At 33.1% G+C, this 6612-nt stretch overlaps 1 non-coding gene and 1 pseudogene across 1 annotated transcript; both read left to right on the top strand.

Annotated features, from left to right (window-relative positions):
• Nucleotides 1–2062: 2062 nt before the first annotated feature.
• LOC148946203 (U1 spliceosomal RNA) lies at nt 2063–2225 on the top strand. The gene has a single exon (XR_016142653.1). It is a non-coding gene; the product is annotated as a U1 spliceosomal RNA (small nuclear RNA).
• A 759-nt stretch (nt 2226–2984) lies between these two features.
• Nucleotides 2985–3101, top strand: LOC148946202 (U5 spliceosomal RNA; annotated as a pseudogene).
• Nucleotides 3102–6612: the final 3511 nt, after the last annotated feature.

Raw genomic sequence — 6612 nt, 5'->3', positions numbered from 1 at the left:
TCTTCTGCTTAAATGAAGTACAACAAAAATTTTTTCAGCTTCACAACTTTGCTCAATCCCAATTTATATGGTTTTAAAGATATGCAAATACATTTCCTAAATTTTTGAAATAAACTATTTATATGGCTTAAAATTCTGCTCAAATAACTGAAATTGCATTTTCAGAAAATCAGGGGTTAAGAAACTGATAACTGAAAATTAATGTAAAATGTTGTTTTGTCAAAATTTCAATGGGTATAGACCTGTCATGTAGGCAAAATTTCAGGACCCTCTAGAGGGAGAAGGAGTGGAGGTAGGTACTTCAAAATACCTTCCCGGGACATACTTTAGCCTGTAGACCCATCCCTGAAAGTTTCATTTTTCTAACCTAACCCCATTCCAAGATAGCCAAAAGTAGCTAAAGTAGAATTTTACCAAAGTAAATGTAATTCTGTTTTAGAGCTGCCCATGGTGAACAAAAATTATTTTTTACTATCTATCATTCATCCAATTGAGCTGTAAAGTTGCACAGATAGCCTACTGCTCATTAGAAACAGAACATAAACAAATCACTTTTCACTTTATATCCTTCTTTTTTTTTTTTTTTTTTTTTTTTTTTTTTTTTTTTTAGGATCTCTGCACCCTACAGTACATGGGTAGCTCTACTACACTACATACTAACCTCAAAAATTTTGAGAATATTGCAGTCCAGCTTCATGGGAAGAATAAATGAACAATAAAAGAAGAATAAATGAATCAATTTTTTATACATCACTGTTCAAATGGGCAGCTCTATGACAGTCTAACCAAAATAAATGTTAAAGGTGCAAATTAGTCCCCCCCCCCCCTGATAAAAACAACTTATTTCTTACTGCATATTATTCAGTGGATTGAGCTGTAAAGTTGCACAGATACTGTCCAATAGAAACAGGATATAAACAAATTGCAGTAAAGGTCCTGCATCAAAAGGTAGAATATACAGTAAGAAGTGAGTTGCTTACATCCTGCTTCTACTGGGCAATATCAATGTTTCGCTGGAAGTCGAAGCCCTAAACAGAGAGTGGAGGCGACTACCATTCTTGAAGAAAGAGCTAGGGGAAGGGCAAGTGTCAGTTTTGGAATTTTGGAATTCAGTGTCCGCGCTCAAGGATGGTGCTGGGGACTTTGCTTTTGTTCACCTACCTATATTTATGAAGGGTATTATGTCGTTGCCTCATAGCAGCGCTTCCGCCGAACGTCAGTTTTCGCTGTTAAAGCTAGTTCGGACCCCCTCCGGAACAGACTACTGCCAGAAACAATATCCAATATTATGCATGTCAGGAGGGAAGTCCCGAATCCAGAGACTTGGGATATTCCAACAGAGCTGGTCAGGAGTGCGAGGAAGTGGAAGCGTGAGCTTGAATAATAGTTTATTACTGTAAAGGTCTGTAAATAAAATTCTCTTACTGAACTTTTAGGGTGACGCCTTTAGCGCGTTGCCCCCGTTTAGTCCCATTTAGGCAAAATGGGACGGAAAATGGTAGTATTTATGACAATAAGTGATAAATAAAAGTAGCTTTTAAATGTAGTCGCTCTTAAACAGAAAAAAGGCTAATTGTCTAACTGAGGATTTTTTTTTGTTTTTTTTTTTCTTTCTTTTTTTCTTTCAGGTTTTCACTCAGAAAAAAACAGGCTTGATACGGATAACTGATAAACTTGTACAGATTTGTTTCAAAAAACTGCACATCTTGACTGCTTTTCCTGCTTCTAGTTTTCTGTCCTATTTTCCCAGAAAACGGATATTCTGGACGCCCTATTTCCCTACTAGGCAATTACGGACCGTTCATAGTGAACATCCAGAGATAACTTCGATGATTTTGATTGTAGTTGCTTCCCATACCAGTGGCCTTTTTTTGCCTTATCGAAAGTCAGTGTTCGACAAGCTATAAATAAATAAAAAATAAAAATTACTCGGGATTATATTATAAGCAAAAGAGAAACTACGGTGCTAAAATGCCGGCAAATTTTAGGCAAAGAGTACTTTTCTGTCGTGGTAGTACTTTTGAGCTAATCTGGGTAGTACCAGTAGTTTTGTTGAGGTGGCAACCCTGCCTGGCTGGGGAGCTGCCTTGATCAGGATGGAGTAACTTCCAGGTTGGGGCCTTTCTATTGCACTTCGGATTGGACAATCCCTGTGATCACTCCAATGGGGGTAATTTAACAGCGTAATTTTTGGTAGTGGGGGTCTGTGTTCACACAGACTTATGTCCACACTCTGTTAAATTCTGTCCCATGGGCATTTTTTGTATGTGATGTATTTATCAGTTGTAAGGAAAAGCACACAATTTGATATTGTTAAGGCAGTAATGGGACATGTATAATTGATCATTGGGCCCTTTTGAAAAAATGAATTTCTTGATAAACTTACATCTTTGAAATATTACAGAAGAATCGTGCCTAAAATTCCAAGCATATGAGAGAGTTGGGCGTATACTCTATAGATTCTTTCTTAATTGTTTTTCGAAAATACTCTGTAGTTATTAATCACTGATTATTGAACTAACTTGGGATCGAATCAAATTCCTGAAATTTAGATCAAGTTACAAAGGTTAGTCTTAAAAAAGTGAAATGCTCTCGGTGTCCCCACATTTCATCAAGTCAATTGCATTGGCAACATATCCAACTGAAAATTCCTTCACTACAGCCAAGTTTCTTGGAATATTTAAATAGGGGGGGACTTTGGCGACAGCCATTGATCGACCACTCAGTTACATTACAATTATTTTTGAGCCTGATTACTGAATATTTATATTATTTTGTGGATGTAGTTTTAGTACCATGTTATTAAAGTTGCCAATGATTTGCTGCTCATTGAATATGTTTTCTCATCATATGATTTTTTTTGCCCATATTTACTTGATTGAACATTGAATTCCTTATTACTTTCGAACCTTGTTAAAAAAAAAAACGATAAGGATTTACTAGGATTTATTTTTGTATACTCAAGTCATATATAGCTATTTTCACAACTATGGCCTCTCCTCATATCGAATTAACATTTTGCCTTTTACTAAAGATTAACATAGGGGTGGGCACTTGGTGATTCTTAACAAATTTTTGAATGCCGAAAGGCAGACTAGCCTATACTCTTGCTGAATGTTCTAATATTCCAAGATCACTTATCTGACAAGCCCGATTACTTAGCGTTTGACGAAACGTAAATGACATGAGAGCACGGTTGCCACCGTCAGTAGGATTTTACTAGATCTAGTAAATTTCCCGAAATCTAGTAAAAAGTCATGATTTATTATAAACAAAACATTTTTTTATTTTCTATGAATTCAGGGAAAAAAATTATCGTAAACAGATGACAATTTACAATTTTTGCTTGTCTGTTTTACAATTTACAGTTTTGCTTGTCTGTCTCAGAGATAGACAAGCAGTAACTATGGGTTTTACATGACATTTATAAGAATGCATATATAATGGGTTTTACATGACATTTATAAGAATGCATATATAAGAAGCTCTATATAAGAATGCATATATATATATATATATATATATATATATATATATATATATATATATATATATATATATATATATATATATATATATATATATATATATATATATATATATATATATATATATATATATATATATATATACAAATTTGCCAGAATTCTTATACAAAGTTTTTTTTTATGTCTTGCTTTCTCTTTTCCGTCTCAATTTTATGCGCGGAGTGGTTTAGAATAATTGTCCGTTGTAAATTTTCATCGGGATCGAATTGTCTAGAGGATATTTCCGTGGGGAGCGGGTTTCTCCGTGAAGGTGGGGCCAGATTTCCTGGAATTATTTAAAAACGATCAGAAACAAAAAAGTTTTCAACTGAAAGTAAGGAGCAATATCAAAACTTAAAAAAGACAGAAATTATTACGTATATAAAGGGGGTTACCCCCTCTCCCACACCTCACTCTTTACACTAAAGTTTGAATTTTGTCCCAATTCTTTATAAATGACTCCCGAAAGACAAGGGCCGTTTAATTAGAACATTAGGCTAAGAAACTTTTTTAAAAGTACTAAAAAACTTGAGCGTAAAGAGCAAGGTATTGAGGAGGAGGCAACCCCCTTTATATACGTAATAATTTCTGTTCGTTTTAAGTTTTAAACAAGTAAAATAAATCATTTTATGCAATTCTGAAAAAAAAGATAACTTTCACTGCTCTCAAAGTTTGGTAACTACAATTTGTTTGCGTATTATGAAGTGATAACTGTTTCTTAGCACGTTTTCTTCTCAATATCCCCAATTTTAGGCTTTATATATATATATATATATATATATATATATATATATATATATATATATATATATATATATATATATATATATATATATATATATATATATATATATATATATATATATATATATACAAATGAAACTCAGAGAGGAAAGAAATTAACAAAATGAAAAATAAAATCAGAAAGGGTGAAAAAACGAAGATTTATAAGAATGCATATATAAGAAGCTCTATATAAGAATGCATATATATATACAAATATATATATATATAATGTTACATTTCTACTTACTTTTAATTTCTCTCAGCAGCCTCCTTTTTCATCAATAAAAATTTCAAACTGAGGAGATTCACCTAATCACCTTGGGTGGTTGGCTTTTGTTTTTATTCCACTAGATTCTCAACCATCACGAATCCATGTGTCATTATAGCTTCAGTTTCAATCGGTAAGACTTGATACACAGAAAGATGTTTTTGTCGACGTTTGGACACCGGAAGTTAAGTGTCTGTTTACAGAAAAAGGAAAATAGTGACTGACTGCTTGTCTGTCTCTTATCTTGACTATGCCGAACAGATCAGGATGAAATAAAATATTTAAGGGTCAAAGAATACAGAATACAAAAATACTGAATTGTACCACATTGTACCATAATTTTGTAAAGTGTACCATATTTTAATGGATTGTACTAAATTGTACCAGTAAAGGTAAAATATACCAAAATGGTGCAATTGTACCACGTTAGGCATTACTGCTGCTTACTGATGAGAATCAGGGTATCAATCCTCAATCAATTCAGCATTTCAAAAATTATTAAATTTTTGGAAAACCTTATAGTCTACAAATGCACAATAGCTCAAAAAATTACTTTTCATCTTATGAAGTTCTACAGACGGCTTATTGTACCTATTTTTTATGTATATACTATAAGTTAATTTGAAAATTGCACTTAGTTATGCTGTAATTTGTAAAATATTTTTTTATAGACAATTTTTATAGTACAACTCAAAATTTCTCAATTAAGAGTGAGTTTTTTAATTTGCTGCTTTAAAGTTTGGACATTTGAGTGTTTTCGAATGCCTCTTTTTCGATAAGCCGAAGCAAATAGGAGAAGATTTGATGATTAAACAATTCTTTATTGAGGAAAAATATGAAACAATGTCAGAGTAATTGGAAACGACTCAGAATTATATGAAACCAGTAACAGGTTCATTTGATCAAGAACGAACAGTTCAAAATGACGATTTTATAGCCGAAGGGGTACTTGTTTAGAATCCAGGCAACACACGAGAAAGACCGCATCTAAATCTCAAAGATGCAATAAGAAAAACAGGTTTTCACTGCCTAGTGAGGTATTACTCACTCCGTGACAAAATTTTAAACTTTAATTTTTTAGGGTTGGAGGGACGAAAAAAGGTACCTATAGGTTAGTTTATGTATTTAATATATGCTATGCTTTCCCCCACCCCCACCCCTTATGTGCAAATATATAGCAAAAATTTGTTCCTGACTATTATATTTTCATCCTATTTTGTTTTATTTTATTAGCATTAACGAAACTTCACTTCTCGCTTGTTGCCCGGATTCTAAACAAGTACCGCCCAAGGTTTATCCATGTATAAATGTTTTCTTGAAAATGGCACCATAATTTTTCCCTTTTTTATAAGATTGACAAATTGTGATTTTCTGGCCTGAAAGAACAATCTCGATAGGTCACGAGTTTGAAAACAAAAATTATTTGGAGGCTTAATTTTGGAAAAATTCATCAATCCCAGAAGAATTGTCCATTAGTCAGAATCCCATGCGAATGCTGTGTCATTTACTAGGCTATAATTTCCTCGAGGGGCGCCACTCCTCAAGTGGGAATAGTTTAGCTTGTGTGAGTCTGCGAAGGATAGACAGGAAAGGGGAATTGATTTTTAGAATCTGACACGGGAAAAATTACGCGAGATTACAAATAACTACGAACAGCTAAATTAAAATGCAATTAACAAGAAACAGCAAAATATAATTAAATTACAAGAATAATATGATAATTCTGCTATTGCGTATATTTAGATAATAATTTTAGAGATTACAATGAAATAAGGAACGTGTTATTTTAGGATCTGTAAGGGATAGACAGGAAGGAGAAATTTAATTTATGTGAAAATTTCTTAGTTCAACTTTCATTCCTGATTTTCCCTTCCCCCCCCCCCCCCATGAATTGAAACGAAACAATAAAAAGATGATTATACCATTGCGTAATTTATATATGTCACGGGACATAGGTATTGGAACATTCCTGGGTGTTACTGGGTTACATAAAATGCAATTAAAGCAAAAATTTAAAGACTAGAGAAAGGC

This window comes from Artemia sp. Qi Xiang Cuo, chromosome 12 (genome assembly GCF_049724085.1).
Source record: "Artemia sp. Qi Xiang Cuo chromosome 12, ASM4972408v1, whole genome shotgun sequence".
NCBI lineage: Eukaryota > Metazoa > Arthropoda > Branchiopoda > Anostraca > Artemiidae > Artemia > Artemia sp. Qi Xiang Cuo.
Note: the sequence above shows the minus strand (reverse complement) of the source record. Positions and strands in the feature narration are given on the sequence as shown.